The sequence below is a fragment of the Sciurus vulgaris genome (assembly GCF_902686455.1).
Source record: "Sciurus vulgaris genome assembly, chromosome: 6".
NCBI classification, from domain to species: domain Eukaryota; kingdom Metazoa; phylum Chordata; class Mammalia; order Rodentia; family Sciuridae; genus Sciurus; species Sciurus vulgaris.
In genome coordinates, this window is record NC_136466.1 from 5485724 (window position 1) to 5512498 (window position 26775).

General features: G+C 38.3%; 2 pseudogenes across 2 annotated transcripts in view; both read left to right on the top strand.

Moving 5' to 3' along the window:
• The window catches only part of LOC306663221 (transportin-1-like), a 572343-nt pseudogene that overhangs the window by 352427 nt on the left and 193141 nt on the right, over nt 1-26775 (top strand). The gene's annotated exons all lie outside the window — the stretch shown is intronic.
• On the top strand, nt 8019-8970 carry LOC306663384 (olfactory receptor 14C36-like; annotated as a pseudogene). Its single transcript has one exon. The product of its transcript is annotated as an olfactory receptor 14C36-like (transcript).

Below are 26775 nucleotides of genomic sequence, written 5' to 3' on the forward strand. Positions count from 1 at the left end.
TTATATTATCATTTATTTCTACTTTCATTCCATTATGATCAGATAGAATACAGGAAAATGACTATTTTATTTGTATTTACTAAAGGCTGCTTTATTTAATAACATATGTTCTGTTTTAGAGAAGGATCCATTTGCTACTGAGAAGAAAGCATATTTGCTGGTTGATGAATGGAATATTCTATATAAGTCTGTTTAGTCTAATTTATTGATTATATTATTGTGTTCTATGGTTTCTTTGTTCAATTTTTGTTTGGAATATATATTCAGTGGTGAGAGCAGTGTTTTGAACTCATCCAGTTTTATTGTATTGTGGTCTATTTTCTTCCTCGTATTGAGAAGGTTTGACATATATGGTTGTGCCATTGTATGGGGCACATATATTTATGATTGCTATGTTTTGATAATTTATGGTTCCCGTGAACAGTATAAAATGTCCTTCTTTATCCCTTCTGACCAAGTTTGGCTTGAAGTCCGCTTTATCTAATATAAGGATGGTAACACCCGCGTTTTCACTGAGCATGCATGCATGGTAGTTTTTCTCCCATTCTTTCACCTTTAGTCTCTGTATGTCTTTTTCTATGAGATGTGTCTCTTGAAAGCAGCATATTGATGGGTCTTTCATTTTAATCCCATCTTCCAGCCTTTGTCTTTTGATTAATGAATTTAGGCCATTACCATTTAGGATTATTATTGATATGTGACTTCTATTGCTGACCATTTTGCCTTCTTTTTGATCAAAGTTTTCTCCTTTGATTGGCTTTTCTTTTAGGGCAATTCTTCCCTTTACTAACTATATTTTACTTTTGCATTTACTCCTCATGGATTAGTTTCCTGAGAATATTCTCTAGCGCATGTTTTCTATTTGTAAATTATTTTAAGTTTTGTTTCTCATGGAAGAATTTTATTTTCTCATCACATCTGAAGGTTAGCTTTGCTGGGTATAAGATCTTGTTTGGCATTCATATTCTTTCAGAGCTTCAAATATGTTGTTTCAGGCCCTCCTAGCTTTTTTTGTCTGGTCTGAGATATCTGCTGATAAACGTTGGTTTCCTCCATATGTTACCTGGTACTTTTCTCTTATAATCTTTAAACAAAAAATGCATTTATTACCTTGGAAATTGCAAAAGCCTTAATGCATGTGTTTCATTATCAAAGGCATTTCTTAAAGTTTGCTGACAAGGAAACATTTATAAAGGGAACCAATAGGCACTCAAGTGTTGTTGATGCAGGAAGCCTTCACTTACTGTGACATGATTCAACCAGCAAGCAATTTTCATCCAGAAACTAAGTCCCACGGATTCTAGTTCTCACTGTTCAAATGTTCCCTGCTAGAGCAGAAGGACCTTCAGAGGACCCCAGATGAATTCTGCAAACTCCACATTACTTGCATTTCATCTAGAACTATAGCTCACTGAATTCTGACTCATGAGTTTTCCATGCTTTAAGGTTGCCAGGTAAATTAAGTTTAAATTTAATGGATAGGGTTGGAAATAAATTGAATCCAAACCACCAGTCCAATTGAGAGGTGTCCCTTTGATGAATGTTTTCAGACATTTAACTTATATTCTATATTGAAAAACTGTGTGGCCAAGGAGAGGGGAAAAAATGAAATATTGATATAATGAATCCATGGTATGTCATATCTGTGTCAAATAATGCAAAACCCCATAAGTGTGTGAGTATTATATGGAACTTATGAAGAATCCTGCAAAAATTTTTACCTTGTCCACTAGTTGTGAAATAAGGAATAGAATTTTTACATTAGTATCAATTAGGTCCAAGATATATTTTGGAAAGCCAGGTTTTCGAAATATCAGGTCTACCCTTATGAGGAAACTGTACGTGAGAGTACTTTTTAGAGCCTTTTCATGATCATGTCTGTCAGTGCTTTATGAAATAAAAAATACAGAACACAAAGACTTAGTATAGTCAAAATATAGAAATTTGATGAGAGTTCAGCTACCAAAAAGACAATGTACTAGATGCTACTATACTGCACTTAAAGGGCATGTTTAGGACTGGCTACATTTTGTTAGAACCATCAGATTTTTCAATTTTTACAAAGCCTTTAAAATATTTATATCAGTAACATATACTTAGAGCATTGTATGAAAGTTGTTGTTTATATGAGTACAGATAAGAACCAGATTGAATTCAGAGTTAAAAATAATCATTTTAAAAACTGGGGCCAAGGAAGGTGTGGTGGTAAAGAGAATGAAGTCCCTTTAAAGATGAAAAGTACTTCACAATGAGACATCATGAAGGAGACTGAGAGCATCTAAGATAATTGCAAGACTACATCCCTTGCACACTCAAGGAATTGGAGGGGAACATTCCCTCAAGAAGTCTCTTGGTGTCACGATGCTTGCACAGGGGGCCGAGAAAGTGAGATTACTATGAACAGCAAGGAAGACATTCAGAAACCAACATGGCAGCAATTTCAGGGACTAAACTATGGTGTCATCTGGCAGTAGGCTTTAACAATATTTATGTGCTACTGGCTCTGCAGGAAGACAGGGTGGTCAAGTTAAAGTTTCATGAAGGATTCCACCAACATCTCAAAGAAATTCCTTGGAGGCCAGGCAAACTGTAGCAGGATCCAAGGTCCTGTAGGCTGCCCCTGATATGGTAATATGTGAAGCTGTGAGGGTGAAGCCTAATTTGGAATGGAATCCCCAAAAATTAATATGTTGAAGTAGCATGACCTGCCAGTCAGTAAAGCTTATACCTGCAGAAGGAGCCACGTAAAGAGATCCCCCTTGCTCTCCAATTAGCAAGACCAAAGGACAGTAATGACCAAACTCTTTGGAAATAGGGTCTTTCAGTCAAGGTGCTAGATGCTAATGAGGAATTGCAGGTGGAGTTATGTTTGCTTATCTGGGATTTTTTTCCCTCTGACCTACCCATTGTTTCAATAGCCCTATTATTTCTGTTTGGAATGGGAAGGTTTGCTCTCTACCAGTGGATATTGAATTTATGAGACTTGCTTTTGGTTTTCATAGGGGTTCACAGTCAAGAGATTACCTTCAATTTCAGGTGAGATTGTGCTCTTGAACTTTGGGGAAATCCTGGAATTTTAAACACTGTGGAACCATTGAAGATGGACTAAAATCCATTTGCATTGGTAAAGGAACAAGAGTTTTGGAGGACTAGCAGGGGATATTATGCATTGGAAGTAAGGTGTTTCCAAAAAGCCCCTGAGTCCAGACAGAAATTTTCAAAAGTAAAATGACTGGATTGTGAGAGTTGCAAAGTAATCAGTTCATCCTGGTTTGAATGAATTGACTGGATTGTTTCTTTATGTATATGGGACATTGCTGGAGGAGGAGGCCACTGGGGTAAAGCCCTGGAAGCATTCATCATTCTTGTATACCCTTTCCCCTTCCCTTTCTTTCCTTTCTTGTAGCCACATCCAGAGAAGTTTCTCTCTGCTGGGTCCTTCCTCAATGTGCTGACACCATGGATACAATGCCATGGAATTAGTCAATGAGATTAAGTCTCCAAACCCCTGAGCCAAAATGTGCTTCCTCTCATCTGAGTTGCTTTTTTGAAATGGTATTTTTTGATTGTTTCTTTATTTTTTGACCAGGTGATCGTGGTAAAAAAAATGCCAAGCTGACTCACACAATTACTCAGCATAATCATACAGTGAACAGAATGTGTAACAGAAATATTAATGATGCCAAAACATATGAGAACCAATAAATCAGCCACATTTTATTAACAGAATAAAGAACAATATGTCCAACAATGAATGTATTTATTAAAATATTTCTGACATATATATATATATATATAGTGGAATGTCATTCATCCTTAGAGAATGAACTAATGATACATGCTACAAGTTGGATTACGTTTGAAAACTTTAGGCTTAGTCAAGCCAGAAAAAGATATCATATATTGAATGATTTTTTTTTATGAGATTTCACAAAAAGGGAAAGATTCAGAGTAAATTTAGTGTTTTCCCATGACTGCAATTAGAGATAAAAGGTACAGTGTGTGTAAAGGATTGGACAGTTCGTCTGAAATAATAAAGTATTTGGGAAGAAGAGGTATTTGGAAGTTGTACAATTTTGTACCGTGGTAAATGACACTGAACTGATAACCATGAACTTTTACACAGGTAAATTTTATGTCAGGAGCATGTCATCTGAATTATAAGAGATTTTCTGCCAAACTGCACACAGAGTTAGATGATTCCCACTTGCAGGTTGGTGAGAGAGTGAGAGCTTTCACCACCCTAATGTCATCTGATCACATAAACACCACTAACTCACACTGAGGTGAAGGAGGCAGAGTTGAGGACACATTGTGAGCCCATCAGTCTCTCCTCAGTGCTACTCACCTCTCAGCAATGATGTAAGACGATGCCCAGCAGAGGACTCCCCTGTGCCATCCACTGTACATGCTGTCATGTGGCCAGGTTTCTCCCCTGGGCTCTGGATATTCTGCTGCCTCCTGGTGTGCTTGGCCTCCACCTGTCTCTGCAGGCTGTGCTCTGGTCCCCCCAAGGGCCCTGCATCCTCTAGCTGGGAACCAGGTTCACATAAAGCAGAGGACACTGAGCTCCTCACATCCCTACTGGCACTGTGCTGACTGCACAGGTCCACCCTGGCTGCAGACAGAGAAGCCAAGGAGAGACTGTTCTATTCACCTTGGCAGCATGTGATACTCAGGAGTGTGTAATTACATTATGTAAAGTACTAATTGTATGCTTATTTCCCTAAAACCCAGTGTCTGGAATAGCTGTGGCAAAAATTATGTCATCAATAATGTCCTTTGATCAACTACTGCTTTATATTTTACCTTATGAATGAATGTATGGGGGGGTTAGACTTTCATTATTTCAACCCAGCCTGACCTTATCTGTTACAAAAGTGAAGATGGTCCAAAGCCTATTGGGGTGCTATTCATTTGTAAATCAGTAGAATAAAATCAGTCCACCTTACTGGTTAGTTATTAATGTGACAATATAATTACTGACTAATTCCTAGGCAGGAAGTCATGTCATTTCTACTAAATGTGTAAAAAATGAACATTACATTTTCTAAAAGTCAAAGATGTGTGACACTGTTGTGGGGGTGCTGAACACACATACTCATTTCCTGCAATTTAGTATGATATGCCAATTTTTTAAGAAAACAGATATGTGGAAAAATAAATTAGAGGTTATGAAGAAGGTTACAGAGGAGAGTTGCATGTGAGCCTCCTTTCTAGTTCCATACATTATAATGGGAATTTCAGATCATTATGTGACAGTAGAAAAAGGGGCTCTTCCAGCTGTGACAAGAGTGTCACTGAGGTATGAGTTTCAAGTTTATTTCCAGGAGGAACAGAGTTGGGGATCAGATAAGATTGCAGGCAGACTGAGTAGGATCATTTCGACTTCATCATGACTGTGAAATTAACAGCAACATATTTGTTTCTGGCCACCCACCCCTGACCCTGGAAGACTCTCACACTTCAGAGGAGTGCAGACAGGCTCCACAGGAAGGTCACTTTTCTATATGTGAGTGTGGTTAATGTGCAAGATGCTGAGTGGGACCCAGGTCTACAAAGGGCAGAGGAAAGGGTGATGTAGGTGACTCAGGATTGAGCTTGTCTGAGCTGCTGCAGCAGTGTTATGCCTATTAGAAAAATCTTCCTGTTAAGGATTATGGTCAGTGTCTTTTTAAATGATCATGATACCATTGAGAAGAAAGGAAGGAAATGCGCTGTATCAATGAGACAAAGGCAAATTGTCCTAAGTACAAAGGAATCCAAGTTCATGCAGTAAAAACACTGAGGAGAAAACATTATTAAGAGTGGATACAGTGGTAAGTAATGTTCTCAGTTTTAATTTGTGGAAGAGGATGGTGTTAGGTAAATTACAGAGCATTGAAGAATGCCCCGTCAGACAGGTGGCCCTGCAGAAATGGAGGTGAGCAACTCCTGCAAGTGCTCCTCATGGGAGTCTTGGGAGGTCATGGGAGGCATGATGGCAGAGCTGAGGACAAGTCCTCCTGGTCATGTCCAGACCCTGGGCTGCAGACCTGCACACCTGCACTGAGGGATGCACTCTACGTAGAAATGATCAAATGCAATGGGGACACATCATTCAATTTACCTTTATAGTGCCTTTGAAAAAGCAATTTGGAATTTTCATCACTTTTCTCCTAAAACCTACTTAAATAATTAAGAAACACATTGAGGTAAAGGTACTTGGCTTTTGCTCAAAATATTGTCATGAACTCTGAAATAATTTTGGGAAACTCACAGGATGATTATAGTTATTTAGTGCATTTACTAAAAGGTGTTAAATCTGTTGAGGTCGAGGATCTGTATTGTTATAATAATAAATCTCACTTTTATTGTAGCTTATTTACAGCATGCCACTTCATACCATGGCTTAAACTAAGACATATACTGGGAAGTAAAAGTAATGAATGTTTAGAAATATTTTCTATTTAGATTATATGATCTAATGTTTGGGGGAGGCATTATTTGAATATAAAGAAGTTCTAATTACCTGACTAAATGGAATATCATTCTCTTCACATGATGATAATTCATAATTCCCCATGTAGGTGGATACAGCTACCTACTACAATCAAATAACCATTGATGAGAATGATATGCTGAAATAATGGTGCCTTAATGATTATTGTGCTATTTCTGCATGGAAATCATGATAGAGAAAATTGAGTCATACTTTCCAGGCACATGTAAAAAGGAGGCCATAATTTGTTAGAACCTATGTGAAATGTAATTTTACTGAAATAGATTTTACACCCATTAAAGCTCGTAAGCATATCAAATCATTCTGGACACACATGCACTCTACTTACATTATTTTGGAATGTTTTCAGAGTATAGCAAACAAAAAGCTACCACTCCATCATCTCCCGGTTATAATAATTATATTATAAAACAAAGATCTTTTGTAACCATCATTAGTTTTAGGAGACTATAAAGTTGTGTCTCTTGATGAAAATCTATGCCAAATTTTTCTGGGAAATTCAGTGTTATTCTCAATTTGCAAGCACATAAAATGCTATCATGATATAATAGTATGATGTTTCTCATATTCTGAAGTGCCAGGGGAAAATTGTTTTATTACAAGAGAAGAGATACACTAACTTTAAAAATCTTTATAATACTGAACAATTCTTTCAAATGTTTAACTTGGAGAGAGGACCTAACAACCTCTGTGTTCAAGGTCATCAAAGTCAAGAATCCAGAGCTGCTGAAAATTTAATCAAAGCACACACCTTGAAAGAAGCAAGGTGAATGTTGTCTTGAGGAATTGATTTCAACAAAAAAAGCTATTTGCAATTTTCTTCTATGAGTTGTGCACATGGCAAAGAATTTGGGACCACACTGTTTATAAAAGGCATAAGAACACTGGCTTCTCTTAGGTTCACTTCCCTGTCCCTGGAGTTTCCCAGACTTTCCTGGAAGAAAGTCATATATTCTGCATTATTTTTTAAAGGTGAATCATGTTCCACAAATGTTTTTCTGTTCTTCTCATTTACTTAAAGCAGAATGAGTCCTGCTGTGAAGTATTTGCAGGTCTTTGTCAACATATCCTCAGGTTTGCCATATCACAGGAACAGGAACAGGTTGATGATGGCAAGGTGGATCTGCATAGAAAGTGGCAATTAAGAGAATATACATTCGAAATTCAACTCATGTTTATGAAAGTCCTGATAAGCAAAGTGACTAAGCAAAACAAACAAACAAACAAACAAACAAATGATCAAATGTATGAGAAAATCTGGGGTGACCTTCCTTTTTTTTTTTTTTTTTTTTTTTTTTTTTTTTCGCGGTACTGGGGATTGAACCCAGGCCCTGTGCTTCCGAGGCAAACACTCTACCAACTGAGCTGTATCCCCAGCTCTGTGACCTTCCTTTATTTTTTGCAGGGAAATACCTTGGACATGAATATGTACAGTAATTGTATTAATCATGTTTTCTGCTTCCTATTGTCTCTTTATCTTCCCAAAGAGAATATCCTGTAAATGGCCAATTCCACCATGATAATGGAATTTCTCCTCCTGGGCTCTCCTGATGTCTGGAATATGAGTCTCCTCTATTTCACATTTTTCACAGTGAGCTACCTCAGTACTTTGTGAGGGAATCTACTCATTGTCACTGTCAACACTGCTGACCAGAACCGGCACACACCCATGTACTTCTTCCTCAGGAACCTGTCCATCTTGGACATGTGCTTCATTTCCTTCACTTTCCCTAATGCATGTGTCAACTCCATCACTGGCAACAGGGCCATTTCAGTGGGTGGCTGTGAAACCCGGATCTTCTTAGTCTTTTTTGTGCATGTGTTGAACTTCTTTTTCTCTCCATCATGGCCTGGGACTATTATGTGGCCATCTGCCAGCCCCTCCAGTACCCTACCATCATGAACCCTCATTTTTGTGTTTGCATGACCCTGGCTTCCCTGCTTAGTGGCCTGGTGGATGCAGGTGTGCACACTTGGAACACCTTCCAGCTGTCCTTCTGCCAGTCAAACGTGATCCATCAGTTCTTCTGTGATGTCCCCTCTCTGTTGATGCTCTCTTGCTCTGACACTACCAGCAACATGATCCTTATTCTAGTCCCTATTATAGTACTTGATGGGACTGCTTTAGTTTAATAATCATGTCATATATTCACATATTTTCTACTGTGCTGAAATCTCCCACCACAGCCTCAGTAAAGGCCTTCTCCACCTGCACCCCTCACATCCTCGTGGTGTCCGTCTTCCTCAGCTCCAGCACAGGTGTGTATCTGAGGGCTTCAGCAAACTCTGACACACTCCAGGACTTGATTCTCTCTGCCTGCTATACCATGGTTCCTCCCTACTTGAATCCTCTCATCTACAGTCTCAGGAACAAACAGGTAAGGGAAGCAGTGATGAGAGTCATGGGAAGACAGTTTTTTCTCAGGAAAAAGGTAAAGATGCTTTTCAGCATCATCCTGATTTACTGATTGAAGTTCATAATTGTGTACAATGTTCTTCACTTCCGGTCTTTACCAGCTACACTGCCTACTCTACTATCAGTCATTTTCATTTGGGTATGTCATGTCCCCCAGAAGCCCACGTGTGAGACAATACAAGGAGGTTCAGAGGAGAAATTATTTGCTTGTAATATTCTCTCCACCCAGTCAGTATTTAATCCCCTTGGGGGATTAACTGAATGAAGTGTTACTGAAGGAGGTAAAAATTGGTTGTGACTTTGTGGTATATATTTGTATCTGGACAGTCTAGAGTCTGCTTTCTGATCCCCATTATGTGAGCTCCTTTCCTCCACCACCTTTTTCCATCATGATATTCAGTCTCACCTTGAACCCTGAGGAATGGGGAAAGACTTCTATGGATGAAGACCTCTGAATCTGTGAGCCTTCAAGCAAACATTCCTGCTCTTTAATTGATCTGATCAGATCTTCTGGTCCTATCAGTGAAATAGATGCATTAAGCATCACCTTGTTATTATCTGTGTTTTTGTATAAAATAAATTTATGGAATTGCCACATAATTTCCATGGATCTTTCATAAAATGTGTAATTTTTTCAGTGCAACTTATTTTTGGTGGGTGGGTACCTGGAATGAAACCAGGGGCACCTGTCCACTGAGCCACATCCCTGTCCAAATTTTCATTTTATTTAGAGACAGGATCTCACTGACTTACTTATTGCCTCACTATTAATCAGGTGACTTTTGAACTCAACATCTTGCTGCCTTAGTCTCCCAAGCCACTGGAATTTCAGACATGCACTACCATGCCTGACTCAATTCATCTTTTAATGAGTATATACAATTCAAAATATTTGCTGAAATTATTTGAGTTTTCATATATTGAAGACTCATTGAATATGTTGCAGCACATATATTTAAATATGGTCATACGGGAAAACTTTACCTATCAAATCTGGAGATACTTACACTCACAGACCAGTTCTTATTCAGAGCGTTGTCAAACAGTATTTAAGAACTACAATACATAATTTTGTCAATTAACTACATTTAAGATATTCTAAAATCAAATCCTAAAGAAAATATCTCCAAAAATGTGAGAAAATCACAAGAATAACTCTATCCATCTTCATCTGAACATGAAAAAGATACTCTTTGTTCATAAAATAAACACAGGGCCATTGTCACCCCTCCATCCTGACAATAAAATCCATATACAAGGGAAGAGAACCCTGACTCCTGTACATGTGAGGACTGCCAGTCTTCTTTGTTATGTCCATGAGTTGCCTAGTGTGATTGAACAATCCCAGAAGCTGAGCTGCATGTCTGCTTAAGGGTGGTCTTCATCCCACTCATTTAAATTCTGTAAAATCTATGCTAATGTGTCATGCCTGATAATTAGGAAAAGATGTACTCTAATTGGCTTCAGTGTCTGACCATGTCAACTCTTAAATTACTCTCAGTTTACTGGAATTCATTAAGTAAATATCTAACTTTTCTTGTTCCCTAAACCTTGAGGCAGACTATTTTTGTTTCTTACACAAAAATTGAACACAGAGGCATATTCCCAGACTTTATTTTGTTTAATATAGAGACAGAGTATTGCTCAGTTGCTTAGAGCCTCACTCTGTTGCTCATATTAGCTTCATACCTCCCACTCTCCTGCCTTAACTGATGCACTGGGTTTGCAGGCATGTGCCACCATGCCTGTCTTGTGGCTATCTTTCATCTCAATCAACTTATATCTCTCTAAATATTCTAGCTTCCTCAATAGGATATGCTTTGCCAAATATTAATCATAACTGATATATGCTCAATTACAAGTTGGATAGGAATACTTATAACAGAAATGAGAAAAATATTTATGTCAAATCACAATCAATACACCAAATTCCAAATTTTGAGAAACAATTTTTTCACCATTATACTAATAGAAAGCAATTGGAGAAAAACATAAATATATTTATTACTTAGGAAAATACAAATATCTAAACCTATGTGACATATTAATAGAGACATTTCTTAAAGGGGGATAGAAGAAATAGGAACCAGTGGGCACCCCAGCACTGGCTGATGCCAGAAGTGTTGCCCTCCAATAACGGGATCCAATCACAACACGAGCTCCATCCACAAGTTCTGTCCAATGGCTTCTGTTTCTCAATGCTAAAGCAGAAGGACCTCAGAGAACCCCAGGTGAATTCTGCAAACTCAAACTTTATGTGCATTTCCTCCAAATCTATAGCTAACTGAACCACAATAAGTGTTTTCATCAACAATCATTGAGTTGCTAGGCAGGTAAATTGAGTATATACCTACTGTATGAATTTTGAAAAAAATTAAATTGCAAGCACCAACCTTAATGATATGTATTCATCTTGACATAGACTTTGGATGTTAACTTATGTTTTAACCTGAAAGACTTGGTGACACAGGAAATGAAAAAAAATAATGATATATGAACTTCAAAATATCTCACATCTTGTGTCACATAATGGAAAACTCTGTGGGTATATTAGTGTGGCATGACTTCTGCAGAATTTAAAGAAACATTTACTTTGTGTACTGTTCTTGAAACAGGAAAATGATTTTAGTAATATCAATTAAGGCAAAGTATCTATTGGAAAGAAATCTTCTGTGAATAATCAATCTACCATTATAAGGGGACTGTATTTAGGAGTCTTTGCTAGAGTCTATTTCATGAACACGTTGTCACTACTGTATAGAATCAAAACATTGAATTATTTGTATTCTTGGTGTAGTGTTATTTGAGTTCTTTATATATTCAGGAAATTAGGGCTCTATCTGAAGCATGAGTGGCAAAGATTTTCTCCCACTCTGTAGGCTCTCTCTTCACATTGCTGATAGTTTCCTTTGCTAAGAGAAAGTTTTTAGTTTGAATCTATCCTAGTTATTGATTCTTGCTTTTATTTCTTGTGCTATCGGAGTCCTGTTAAGGAAGTCTGATCCCAAGACTACATGTTGAAGATTTGGACCCACTTTTTCACCTATAAGATGAAGGGTCTCTGGTCTGATTTTGAGGTCCTTGATCCCTTTGAGTTGAGTTTTGTGCAGGGTGATAGTTAGGTGTTAATTTTATTCTGTTGCATATGGATTTCCAGTTTTCCCATCACCATTTGCCAAAGAAGCTATCTTTTCTCCATTGCATATTTTTGGCTCCTTTGTCTAGAATGAGATAATTGTATTTATTTGGGTTTGTGTCCATGTCCTCTATTCTGTACTATTGATACACCTGTATATTTTGTTACTAATACCATGCCATTTTGGTTCCTATTGCTTTGTAGTATAGTTGAAGTTCAGGTATTGTGATACCCCCTACTTTGCTCTTCCTACTAAGGATTGCTTTAGCTATTCTGGGTTTCTTATTCTTCCAGATTGCTTGCTCTCTTTCTGTAAGATACGTCATTAGGATTTTAATTTGAATTGCATTGAATCTGTATAGCACTTTTGGTATTATGACCATTTTGACAATTTAATTCTGCCCATCCAAGAGCTTGGGAGATCTTTCCATCTTCTAAGGTTTTCTTTAATTTCTTTCTTTAGTGTTCTGTAGTTCTCATTGTAGAGGTCTTTCACCACTTTTGTGACATTGATTCCCAAGTATTTACTTTTTTCAAGCCTATTGTGAATTGGGTAGTTTTCCTAATTTCTCTTTCTGCAGATTCATCACTTAAGTATAAAAATGCATTGGATTTATGAGTATTGATCTTGTAATCTGTTAATTTGCTGAATTCATTTATGAGTTCTAAAAGTTTTCTGGTGGAATTTCCAGATTCCTTTAAATATATAATCATGTCATCATTGACAGGGATAGTTTGAGTTATTTTTTTCCTATTCATATCCCTTTAATTTCTTTGGTTTTTCTAATTGCTGTGGCTAGAGTTTCAAGGACGATGTTCAATAGAAGTGGTGAAAGAGAGCATCCCTGCCTTGTTCCAGGTTTTAGGGGGAATGCTTTCACCATTTAGAGTGATATTGGCCATGGGTTTAGTGTAGATGTCCTTTAAAATGTTAAGGAATGTTACCACTATCCCTATTTTTTCTAGTGTTTTGAACATGAAGAGATACTGTATTTATGGAATGCTTTTTCTGCATCTATTGAAATAATCATGTGATTCTTAACTTTAAGTCTGTTGATATGGTGAATGACATTTATTTTATTTATTATTTATTTATTTATTTATTTATTTATTTATTTATTTATTTATTTATTTTTTGCGGTGCTGGGGATTGAACCCAGTGCCTTGTGCTTGCAAGGCAAGCACTCTACCAACTGAGGTATCTCCCCAGCCCCAAATGACATTTACTATTTCCGGATGTTGAACCAACCTGCATCCCTGTGTTAAAACCCACTTAATTGTGGTGCACTATCTTTTGATATATTTCTGTATGTGATTTGCTAAAGTTTTTTGAGAAATTTTGCATCAATGTTCATTGAGTATATTGGTCTGAAATTTTCTTTCCTCATTGTGTCTCTGTCTCGTTTAGGTATCAGGGTAATATTGACTTCATAGAATGAGTTTGAGAGGGTTCCCTCCTCTTCTATTTCTTGGAATACTTTCAGCAGTATTGGAATGAACTCTTCATTAATGGTTTTGTAGAACTCGGCTGAGAACCCATCTGGTCCCAGATTTAACTTTGTTGGTAGGCTTTTGATGACTTCTTCTATTTGATTGCTTGAAATTGATTTATTTAAGTTGTGTATGTCCTCATCGTTCAGTTTAGGTAAATTTACGTCTCTATAAATTTGTTGATGTCTTCAAGGTTTTCTGCTTGTTAGACTATAGATTTTCAAAATAGCTTCTAATTATGTTTTGTATTTCCCTCATGTTTGTAGTGATATTTCCTTTTTAATTCCAAAGTTTAGTAATATGAGTTTTCTCCCTCTTTCTCTTTGTTCGTGTGGCTAAGCGTTTATCAATTTTGTTTATTTTTTCAAAGAACCAACACTTCATTTTGTTAATTTTTTTCATTGTTTCTTTTGTTTCAATTTCATTGATTTCATCTCTGATTTTAACAATTTCCTGTCTTCTACTACTTTTGGTGTTGGTCTGCTCATCTTTATCTAGGGCTTTGAGCTGTAGTGTTAAGTCATTTATTTGTTGAATTTTTTCTTCTTTTGTTGAATGCGCCCCATGAAATAAATCTTCCTCTAAGTACTGCTTTCATAGTGTCCCAGATATTTGATATAATGTGTCTTTGTTCTCATGTACTTCTAAGAATTTTTTTTATTTCCCACCTGATGTCTTCTGTTATCCATTCATCATATAATAGTGTATTATTTAATCTCCAGGTGTTGGAGAAGTTTCTGTTTTTTATTCTGTCATTTATTTCTAATTTCAATCCATTATGATCTGATAGAATCCAAGGTAGTATCTCTATCTTCTTGTATTTGCTAACAGTAGCTTTGTGACAAAAACTAAGGTCTATTTTAGAGGAGGATCCATGTGCTGCTGAGAAGAAAGTGCATTTGCTCTTTGTTGCATGGTATATTCTATATATGTCCAGTAAGTCTAAGTTGTCAATTGTGTTATTGAGATCTATGGTTTCTTTATTTAATTTTTGTTTGGAAGATCTATCCAGTGGTGAGAGAGGTGTGTAAAAATTGCCTAGTATTATTGTGTTGTGGTCTATTTGATTTCTGGAATTGAGAAGGATTTGTTTGGCGTACATGGATGAGTCAATGTTCAGGGCATAGATATTTATGATTGTTATGTCTTACTCATTTATGCTTCCCTTAAGAAGTATGTAATGTCCTTCTTTATCCCTTCTGAGTAGTTTTGGCTTGAAGTCCACATTATCTGAAATGAGGATGGACACTCCAGCTTTTTTGCTGTTTTCATGTGCATGGTATGTTTTTTCCCATCATTTCACCTTTAGTTTGTGGGTATCTCTTTCTATGAGATCAGTCTCTTGCAGGCAGCATATTGTTGGGTTTTTCTTTTTAATCCAACCCACCAGTCTATGTGTTTTATTGATGAGTTCAGGCCATTAACCTTCAGAGTTATTATTGTGATATGATTTGTATTCCCAGTCATTTGACTCATTTTTGTTTTTTAACATGATTTTCTTTCATCTTTATTTGGTTATTCCTTTAGGGTTGTTCCTCCTGTTGCTGATTTGCATCATTGTTTTTCATCTTTTCCTCATGGAATACTTTGCTGAGAATGTTCTGTAATGCTGGCTTTCTTTTTGTAAATTCTTTTAGCTTTTGTTTATCATGGAAGGATTTTATTTTTCATCAAATCTGAAAGTAAGTTTTGCTGGGTATAAGATTCTTGGTTGGCATCCATTTTCTTTCATGGCATGGTAAATGTTGTTACAGGCCTTTCTAGCTTTTAGGGTCTGTATTGAAAAATCTGCTTTCATTCTTATTGGTTTCCCCCTGAATGTAAGTTGATTCTTTTCTCTTCCAGCCTTTAAAATTCTGTCTTCATTTTATATATTAGGTGTTTTCATAATAATGTGCCTTGGTGTGGGTGTGTTGTAATTTTGTGTATTTGGAGTCCTATAAGCCTCTTGTACCTGGTTTTCCATTTCATTCTCCAGATGTGGTGAATTTTCTGATATTATTTCATTGATTAGATTGTTAATTCCTTTGGTTTGCTTCTCTAAGCTTTCCTCAATCCCAATAATTCTTAAAGTTGGCCTTTTCATGATATTCCATAATTCTTTTAGATTCTGTTCATGATTTCTTACCATTTCTCTGTTTGTTCAACTTTGTTTTCAAGATTAAATATTTTGTCTTCAATGTCTAAGGTTCTGTCTTCCAGGTGTTCTATCCTATTGGTTATGCTTCCTATGGAGTTTTTAACTTGGTTTATTGTTTCCTTCACTTCAAAGATTTCTGTTCGTTTTTCAGAATCTCTAACTCTTTATTGAAATGATCCTTTGTTTCCCGTATTTGTTGTTTTAACTGTTGATTGGTGCAATCATTTAATGCCTGCATTTGCTCTTTCATCTCATACTTCAATGCCTGCATTTTCTCTTTCATCTCTTTGTTTGCTTCCCTGATTGTTTTAATGATGTACATTCTGAACTCCCTTTCTGACATTTCTTCTGCTGTGCTGTGCTGCTTGCTGCCAACCAGTGGGACAAAGAACACGTACTCTTCAGAATTTCATAAAGCAGCTTCAGCTTTAATCGGATAACACTCTCAATATATGAGCAGTCTCATGCATAAGCAATTGTAATCAGATATGTCCATTCAATCCTATTAAAGGTCAAGTAATCAGGAGCTTAAGCATACATGTAAGATATATCTGTCCACGCGCTAGGCAGCTGAACTAATTATCATACAGCCAATAGTAAACACTTCCTGTTTTTCTCAAGGCTCATTCAGCATGCCCTTTGGCTCTCAGTCAGTCGCCATCTTGGATGCATGTGGCGTAACCCTGGGCCCCGGGTCTCACATGCCACATTTCCTCCTGTCTGTTTATAAAAGAGACTGTGCCTGTCTTAGGTTGTCCATGGCAAAGCAACATCCTTACCCTTCATTGGACAATGAGGCTCTAGCCCTTATTTCCTGTCTTAGGTCAGTATGAGCTCCCCATGAATCTTACCCATCTTTGACTACCAGTCCAGCATATTTAACCAGACTTGGGGGAATGAGCCAGCACCAATTGTGATGAGAGCTTGGCAAATAATGGCTGTTTCTCTGCACCAATGTATACGCATTTTGTATAAACACTATATGCACAGAACAAATAAAACACACAATAAAAATTCCATGGACAAAAATCCAAACCATTTTTTTCCCCATTGAACAGCAGACTGGAGAAATGTGGCCAATTGTTGTAAAAATGGGAGGATATACAATAGAAGAGTTGGTAAGGGGTACAGGATAGGGCCACAACATTACTATCCCCCATAGTTCACATGAGTCTCCTCCATTAATTTGGTGAGAAATCACCAGCACCATCAGCGGGAGAAGCCTCCTCATCTTCTTCCTGTTTTTGGGTCTCTGTTGAGGCCTTGATCAATCTCTCCAGCACCCAAATTGGCGATTGTGCATCCAGTGGGAAAACACAAACAGACCCTCAGGTCCAGATTAATACCAAATCCAGGCCTTTCCATTGTTCAGATAGAATGTCCTTCCAGAGCAATTGAGGTAGATGTTTTTCATTAGGCTCTGAATGATGATCATCAGCCGATCGGCCCTCAGAATTGAGATTTATAAAATTTAAGATGAACAAGGCAATAGATAATTTGCCTTTTGGGGATCTGTATGATGCCCCATTCCGCATTTTTGTTTAAAAATCATGTTTTTAAGTGTTAAGTGGGCATGCTCAACAATGCTTTGTCCAGTAGGATTATAGGCAATTCTAGTGACATATTGAATACCAAAGTTGGAACAAAATTGTTTAAAGGCCTGGAATGTATATCCAGGACCATTATCTGTTTTAATTTGCTTGTGAACCCCCGGGGTGGAGAAAGAGTGTAAACAGTGTGTTATTACATCTTTGGTTTTTTTCTCCAATATGAGCAGAGGCCATAATAATTCCTGAAAAGATATCAATAGACACATGAATGAATTGTAGTTTTCCAAATTCTGAATAATGAGTTACATCCATTTGCCAAATATGATTGGGCTTAAGCCCTTTTGGATTTACTCCTAATGAGGGATTAGGAATAAGTGTAACACATTTAGCCCAAGACTTAACTATGTCCTGAGTGTTGCCTTAGTAATTTTGTAGCGTGTACGTAGAGTGGAAGCATTTACATGAAATTTGGAATGAAAATGATTGGAATTTGAGAACAACAACCTAACCAATCCATCCTAGTAAGGATGAATTGACCAGGTGGCAGCTTTCTGCATGAGGCGGTATTGCTGGAGGAGGTGGACACAGGGGTCAAGTCCTGGAAGCAGTTATCTTCCTTGCATTCCCTTTTCCCTTTCCTGTCTTTTCTGCCTGGCAGCCACTCCCTGAGCAGCTTCCCTCTGCTGGGTTCTCCTCAATGTGCCCACACCATGGGTTCAAAGCCATGGAATTGGCCAATGATAGACAAAACATCTGAATCTGTAAATGAAAATGTGCTTTCCTTGATCAGAGTTGGTTTTTTGTATGAAGTGTGGATTTTTGTTGTTATTTGATATTTGTTTGTTTTTTTAGTGCCAGAAATTGAACTCAGCACCACTTAAACACTATGTCACATCCGCTGACCTCTTTTCTATTTTATTGAGACACATCATTTCACTGAGCAGCTTAGTTGTTTGCTCTTGCTGAGACTGGTTTTGAAGTCAGGATTCTCCTGACTCAAATTCCCGAATGACTGGGATTACAGGTATGCACCACTGCACTGCACTGTTTTGTTTTGTTATTTTTGATCCAGTATTTTTTTTACAAAAATGCAAACCAGACAAACACAATTATTCAACATAACCTTAAGTAGTGTTAAGTGTTTACCAGAAATGCCAATGATGGCAAAAGATATGATAACCAATAAATCAGTTGCATTATATGAGCTAAATGAAAAAAAAAATTATCCACCAGTGCACACATTGATTAAAATATTTCTGGCATATACATTTAATGGAATGTCATTCATCCTTAAGTAATGAAATAATGGTACATGCTATAAGGTAGATTAATTTCAATCATGTTAGGCTAACTTCAGTCAGAATACAGATCATATACTAAATAAATTTATTCATATGAAATTTCACAAATATGGAAATTCAAAGATACAGAACACATTTAGTGTTTTCCAGTGACTGCAGTTAGAGATAATATGGACAATGTTGTGTAATGGATCAAAGGGTCATTTGAAGTAATAAATGTATTTGGGAACAACATGAAACTGGAAGTTGTAGAGTTGTGCAGAACAATACACTGAATTGATAACTGTGAACTGTTGCAGAGGTTAAATTTATATCATGTGAATTTCATCTGAATTATAAGAGATTTTGCTACCAAACTGTGCTAGAGATTTCCTGCTTGCAGGTTGGTGAGAGAGTGAGAGTTTTCACCACCCTAATGTTAACTGATCCTCATAAACACCCCTAACGCACACTGAGGTGAAGGAGCAGAGATGAGAACACACAGTGAGCCCATCAGCCTCTCCTCAGTGCTACTCACATCTCAGCACTGATGTAGGGCGATGTCCAGCAGAGGACTCCCCTGTGTCATCCACTGTGTGTGCTGGCGTGTGACCAGCTCTCTCTCCTGGGCTCTGGAGATGCTGCTGCCTCCTGGTGTTCCCGACCTCCTCCTATCTCTGCAGGCTGGGCTCTGCTCCCCCCAAGGGCCCTGCATCCTCTAGCTGGGCACTAGGTTCACATAAAGCAGAGGTGACTGAGCTCCTCAGGTCCCTCCTGGCACTGTGCTGGCTGGACAGTTCCACCCTGGCTGCAGACATAGTTGGTGGGAGAGACCAAGAAGAGACTTTTTTAATTCATGTTGATAGCATGTGACACTCAGGAGTGAGTAAATTATGTAAAAAGAATAATATACTTATTCCCCTAAAATGCAGTGTTTAGAATAGTTGAGACCATAATTATGTCATCAGTAATGTTTTTGATCAATTAGTGCTTTAGATTTGACCTTACAAATTCATGGGGTGCATGTAGGCTTTTATTATTTCAAGAGAGCCTGAGGTGTATCTGTTACAGGAGTGAAGATGGTCCACAGCTTATTTGGGAGGCTTTTTTTGTGAATCACTAAAATAAAATCAGTCTGCCCTACTGATTAATCATTCATGTGACAATATAATTATTTACTATTTCTTATGCCGGAAGTCAGGATATTTCCACTAAATGTGTAAAAAGATGAAAACTACATTGTCCAAATTTCAGGATGTGTGACAGTGTTGTGGGGGGTGATGAACACATACTCATTACCTGTAATTTGGGATGATATGACAATTTTTAAGCAAAACAGACATATGAGACATATAGAAAAAGAAATTAGAGATTAGGAGGAAGGTTACAGTGGGAAGTTGCATTTGAGCCTCATTTCTGGTTCAAAACATTCTCATGGGAAAATTAGATCATTAGGTGACAGTAGAAAAAGGAGTTCTGCTACCTGTGACAAGAAAATCCCTCAGGTGTGAGTCTGTTTCAGGAAAAACTGGAGTGGGGATCAAAAAAATTGCAGGTAGACTGAGTAGGACCACTTCAACTTCACCATGACTACAAAATTAACAGCAAACTACTTTGTCTGGCCACCCAACCCTGACCCTGGAGGACACTCACATTTCCAGAAGAACCCAGACAGACCCAGCAGGAAGGTCACTTTTCTAAGAGTGAGTGTTCTTAATGTGGCTGGTGCTGAGGAGGCTCCATGTTGGCAAAGGGCAGAGGAAATCACAGTGTAGATGACATGGGATTGAGCCAGTCTGAGCTGCTGCAGAATTGTTATACTTATGAGCAAAAACTCCCTGTTAGGGATTACAATCAGTGTCTTTTTAAATGATCATAGTACCATTGAGAATAAAGGAAGTCAATGGAAAGTGTCAATGAGACAAAGGCAAATTCTTATGTAAAAAGAAATCCAACTTCATGGAATAAAAACATTGAGGAAAAGACAGTATTACCACTGGATAGAGTGGTAAATAATGTTCTCAGTTGTAGTTCAAGGATGAAAATGATGTTAACTAAATTACAGAACACTGAATAATGCACCTTCAGAGCAATGGCCCAGCAGGAGAAGCAAAGAGCAAGTCCTCCAAGTGCTCCGCTTGCGAGTCTCAGGATGTCAAGGAAGACATGCTGTTGGAGCTGAGGATAGGCCCTGCAGGTCACACCCAGACCCTGGGCTGCAGGTCTTTACACCTGCATAGGGGATGCACTCTGCTCAGAAATGATTAAACATATGAGAAAATGAGGAGTGACCTTTTCTTTGTACGAAAACACTTTGGACATGAATATGTAGAGGAATTGTATTAATTAGGTTTTTCCTTCCAATTATCTCTTTATCTTCCCAGTCAAACAGAATAATCTGTAAATGGCCAATTCCACCATGGTAACTGAATTTCTCCTCCTGGGCTTCTTGATGGTTGGAATATGAGTTTCCTCTATTTCACAGTATTCAACCGACCTACTTTGGTACCTTGTTAGAAAACCAGCTTATCATCACTGTCGCCACTGCTGAATAGAACCTGCACACACCCATGTACTTCTTCTGCAGGAACCTCTCCATCTTGGACTGGTATATAAGCCTGTGTCAGCTCTCTCACTGGCAACAGGGCCATTTCAGTGGCTGGCTGTGCAACGCAGATCTTCTTTAATATTTCTGTGCATGTGTCGATCACCTGTTTCTCTCTATCATGGCCTGGGACTGCTATGTAGCCATCTTTCTGTTCCTCTAGTACCCCATTATCATTAAAATTCAGTTTTGTGACCACATGATGCTGGCCTCCCTGCTCAGTGGCCTGGTGCATGCAGGTGTGCACACTGGAAACACATTCAAACTGTCCTTCTGTCAGTCAAATGTGGTCCATCAGTTCTAGTGTAATGTCACCTCTCTGAAGAGGCTCTTCTGCTCTGACACCACCATCAGACTTATTCTAGTGTCTATTAAAATAGTTGGTTGTTGCTGCTTTGGTTTAATAATTATATCATATATTCACATATTTTCTACTGTGCTGAAAGTTTCTAACAAAGCCCCAGGGAAGGCCTTGTCTACCTGCACCCCTCACATCCTTGTGGTGTCCATCTTCCTCAGTTACATCACAGGTTTGTACCTGAGACCTTCAGCAACCTCTAACATACTCCAGGACATGGTTCTCTCTGCTTCTTACACCATGGTTCCTACCTTCTTGAATCCTTTCATCTACAGTCTCAGGAACAAACAGGGAAAGGAGGCTGTGAGGAGAGTAATACACAGACAGTTTTTCTCAGGGTAATGGAAAAGTTGAATTTCAGCATTACCCTAATTTTACTGACTGATGTTCACAGTTGGATACCATGTTCTTCATATCAGGGTTTTACAAGTCACACTGCCTACACATTATCACCTGTTTTGGCTTGGGAATGTGGAGTCCCCCAGATGCCCACATGTGAGACAATACAAGAAGGTTCAGAGGAGAAACTATTGGGTTGTAAGATCCTCAACCCAACAGTGATTTATTCCTCTAGGGAAATAACTGAGTGGGAACTGGAGTGGAAAGGTGTGGCTGGAGGAGGTGAGAATGGGGATGTGATTCTGTGATATATATTTGTATCTGGCCAGTGGAGACGCTCTGCTTTCTGATCACCGTGATGTGAGCCCCTTCCCTCCACCACCCTCTTCCACAATGGTGTTCAGCCTCACCTCGAGCCCCGAAGAATGGAGAGAGCCTTCTGTGCATTAAGACCTCTGAAACTGAGACTCCAAATAAACATTCCACCTCTACAATTTTTTCTGGTCAGATCTTTCATCACATCAGCAAATTAGCTGACTTTAAAATCATCTTTTTAGAATTTGTGTTTTGTGGTACATAAATTTGTGGGATTACCATATTTCCATGGATTCTTCATAAAACGTGTAATGTATTCAATGCATCTTTTTTGTGTGGGGGAGAGTACCAGGAATTGAACTGAAGGACACCTGTCTACTCAGCCACATGCCCAGTCCTATTTTCCATTTTATTTAGAGACAGGGTCTCACTAAGTTACCTACTGCCTCACTGTCACTGAGGTCGGTTTTGAACTTGATGTCCTGCTGCCACAGCCTCCCAAGTCTCTGGGATTAAAGGTGTGCATGACCGTGCCTGACTCAATTCATCTTTATATGAGTAAAAATTATTCAATATTTCTGTTGAAATCATTTAAGTTTACATATATTGAGGATTCACAGAAAATTTTTCAGGGCCTATATTCAAATATGGTCAGACAGAAAATCTTTACCAGTCAAATCTGGAGATACTTATACTCACATAACATGCTCTTATTCAGAGCATTGTCAAACAAATATTTAAGTACATCATAATTGACATAATTTTGTCAAATAACTACCTTTAAAATATTTGAAAAGTCATATCTTAAAGAAATTATAACCAAAAATATATAGAAAATTACAGAATATTTCTCTCCATTGGCTCATGAAATAATGATGCCCCCTTTCCACGAAATAAACACAGGTCTTTTGTTACCATACCATCATGTCAATAAAATTCATATGCAAGACCACCCTGACTTCCTTGGCTGTGAGGGCTGCCAGTCTTTTATTATGTCCATGAATTACCCAGGGTTGTTGAACAATCCCAGTTGCTGTGTTGCAGGTTGGTTTAAGGATGGTTTTCATCCCACTCATCTAAAATCTATAATATCTATGCTAATGTGTCATGATGGATAATTAGGAAAAGATGAACTCTAGTTGTCTGACCTCAGTGTCTGACCCATGTCAACTCTTAAATTACTCTGTTTACTGGAATTTAAAAAGTAAATACATATCTGTACTTGTTTCCTAAATCTTGAGGCAGTCACTTGTTTTTTGTTTGTTTGTTTGGTTTTCTTAAACAGCAACTGAACAGAGAGGGGCATTCCCCGCCTTTGTTCTGTTTACTATAGAGACAGCGTCTTGCTAAGTTGCTTAAGGCCTCACTCTGTTGCTGATACTGGCTTCACACCTCCCATCCTCCTGCCTTAACTCTTGATGCACTGGGATTGCAGGCATGTGCCACCAAGCCTGACTTGTAAAAATCTATCATCTCATACAACTTATTTCTCTCCAAACATTCTGAATTCCATCTCAATGATAAGAACTTTTGCTGCTGTACTACAGAGACTGTTAGAGGATTCTCACTTACAGGTTGGTGAGTGACTGAGAGTTTCTCATCTCCCTTAATGTTAACTGATCCCCATAAACACCGTTAACTCACACTGAGGAGGAATGCAGAGATGAGAACACACAGTGAGCATCACCAGTCTCTCCTCAGGGTCATTAGTTTCTCAGTTACAACTTTGGGCAATGCCCAGCACAGGAGTTCCCCTGTGACTTCCACTGCCTATGCTGGCACATGGCCAGGTCCTCTCTCCTGGGCTCTGGAAATGCTGCAATCTTGTGCTGTGCTCAGGCCTGCTGCTGTCTATATAGGCAGATCTCTGGACTCCTGGGGCCCTACTCCACAGGCAAGCACCAGTTTAACATAAAGCAGAATGGCACACCACATGGCACTGTGCTGACTGGACAGATTCACTGTGGCTGCAGACATAGTTGATGGGAGAAGTCAAGGAGAGACTCTGTTCTGATCCCACATGGAGATTTTTTTATAGTATACCAAATATGTCATAGATATATTTTGGAAAGCCATGTTTTCTGAAATATCAGGTCTCCCCTTACAGGGACATTACATTTATTAGTACTTGGTAGAGACTTTTTGTGATAATGCTTGTCAGTGCTTTGTGGAATGGAAACTACAGAAGACAAAGACTTACTACAGTCGATAGTTAGAAGTGTATTGGGACTTTAGCCACCAACAGGACAATGAAGAAACTGATTCCATAGAGCATTTTAAGGTCATATTCAAAACTGAGAATATTTTGCTAGGAATATTATACTTTTCCAAGTTTTATAAAACCTTCAGAATATTTATATCAATACCATAGACATATAGCATTTTATAAAAGCAGATATTTATATTAGTAGAGTTAAAAAGCAGATTTCACCAGAATTTAAAGTGATCACTTCAAACACTGGGGCCAGGGAAGTTGTGGTTGTAAAGAGATTGCAGTCCCTTAAGAGAAGCCAAGTATTTCACAAAGAGACAATATGAAGGAGTCTGAGGGCATCCAAGACATCTCCAAGACCACATCCCTTTGCACACACAAGGATATAGAAGGGAACATTCTAGTGACAAGTCTCATGGGGCCTCCATACTTACAAAGTGGTCCCGCAATTAAAATTAGCATGTTCGAAAAGGAAGACATTCAGAAGTCACCATGGCAGTGATTTCAGGGACCAAACTATGGTGTCAGCTGGCAGCAAGCATTAGCATTATTTTTTTTTGGTGCTGGTTCTGCAGGACTGCAGGGTGCTCAAGGTAAAAGTTCATGGACATTTCCACCGTCATTCCACAGAAAGGCCTGAGTTTCCAGGCAGTTGTAACAGGGTCTGTGTCTTTGTAGTCTGCCCTTGATAGGATAATAGTTGAACCTCTGAAAGTGAAGTCATCGTTGAATGGAAGGGAAATTGATAGAAGCAGTAGCATGAACTCTCAACCAAGGAAACTGAAGCCTGCATAGAGAACCAAATGAAAGAACACCCTATTGCTCTACAACTGGCAGGAATTCCCAAGCCCTTTGAAAAGAACTTCTTTCAGTCAAGAGTACTAGATGCTGTATGAGGTGGAGTTATGCTTGCTCAGCTGGATTTGGTTTCCTCTGATCCTCCCTTTCTTTCCATAGTTCTCTTACTTGCTTTGGGAATGGAGAGGTTTACTTCTGCCAGTGGACATTGCATATATGAGACGTGTTTTGATTTTTACAGAAGCTCACAGCCCAGAGTTTGCCTTCAGTTTTAGGTGAGATTGTTGACTTTGACTTTTGGGCAATGCTGGACTGGTTAAGACTATAGACCCTTAGAGATGAACTAAATTCATTTTGCAATGAAAAGTGGACATGAGATTTTGGGAACCAGCAGCGAAAGTGTGATGTGAGGTGTCTCCCTGATTTCCCGATTAGAGGCAGGAATTTTCAAATGTAAAATGATTGAGTTGTGAGAGCTACAAACTATTCAGTCACTTTGATTTGAATGAGGTGACTGGGTGGTAGCATTAGTCATATGGGGTCATTGCTGGAGAAGGTGGACACTGTTGTTAAGCCCTAGAAGCAGTCATCTTCCTTCCATCCCCTTTTCCCTTCCCTGTCTTTGCTTCCCTGCAGCCACATCCTGAGCAGCTTGCCTCTGCTGTGTCCTTCCTCCATGTGCCCACACCACGGGAACAAAGTAGTGGAATTGTCCAGTGATGACTAAAACTCTGAAATCCTGAGCCAAAATATGATTCACCCATCTGAGTTGCTCTTTTGTTTATTGGGGTTATTTTTTTTCTTTCTTGTTTTATTCATTTTGCATAATGTATTTTGGTAACAATAATGTGAGTCTGACTGCCACAATTACTTGATATAATCATAGAGAGTAAAGAATGTGAACCAGAAATATTGAAGATGGCAAAATTTATGAGAACCAATAAATCACTCACATTATGTTAACAGAAAGAAGAAAAATATATCCACAAATTGATGTGTTGATTAAAATTTTTCAGGCATGTGCACATAAAGAAATATCTCTCATCCTTGAGGAATGAACAAATGATACAAGCTACAAAGTGGATTAATTTTGAAACTATTAGACTAAGTTAAATCAGAAAAATCATACATTAAGTGACTCTATTAAGAAATTTCACACATATGTAAATTTTGACATACAGAATATGCTGCATGTTTTCCAGTGGCAGCAAGTGTGGATAATAGCAACTCCATGTCACAGATTAGATGGCTCACCTGAAGTGGTAAAAGTATTTGGGAACACATTGTAGTTGGAAGTTCGACAAATTTGTCCTGAGGTAAATAACACTGATTTGATGCCATGAACTGTTACAATGGTTAACTTTATGTCACATGGTTTTCATCTCAGCGATAAGAAATTTTGTTGCTGAAATGCAGACAGTGTTAGATGTTCCCCACTGTCAGGTTCATGAGTGAGTGAGTTTCTCATCTCCCTTAATGTTAAGTGATCCCCATAAACACCCCCAACTCACACTGAGGTGAAGGAGACAGAGAGGAGAATACACTGTGAGCCCACCAGTCTCTCCTCAATGTACTCACTTCTCAGCAATGACTTAGGGTGATGCACAGCAGAGGACTCTCCTGTGTCATCCAC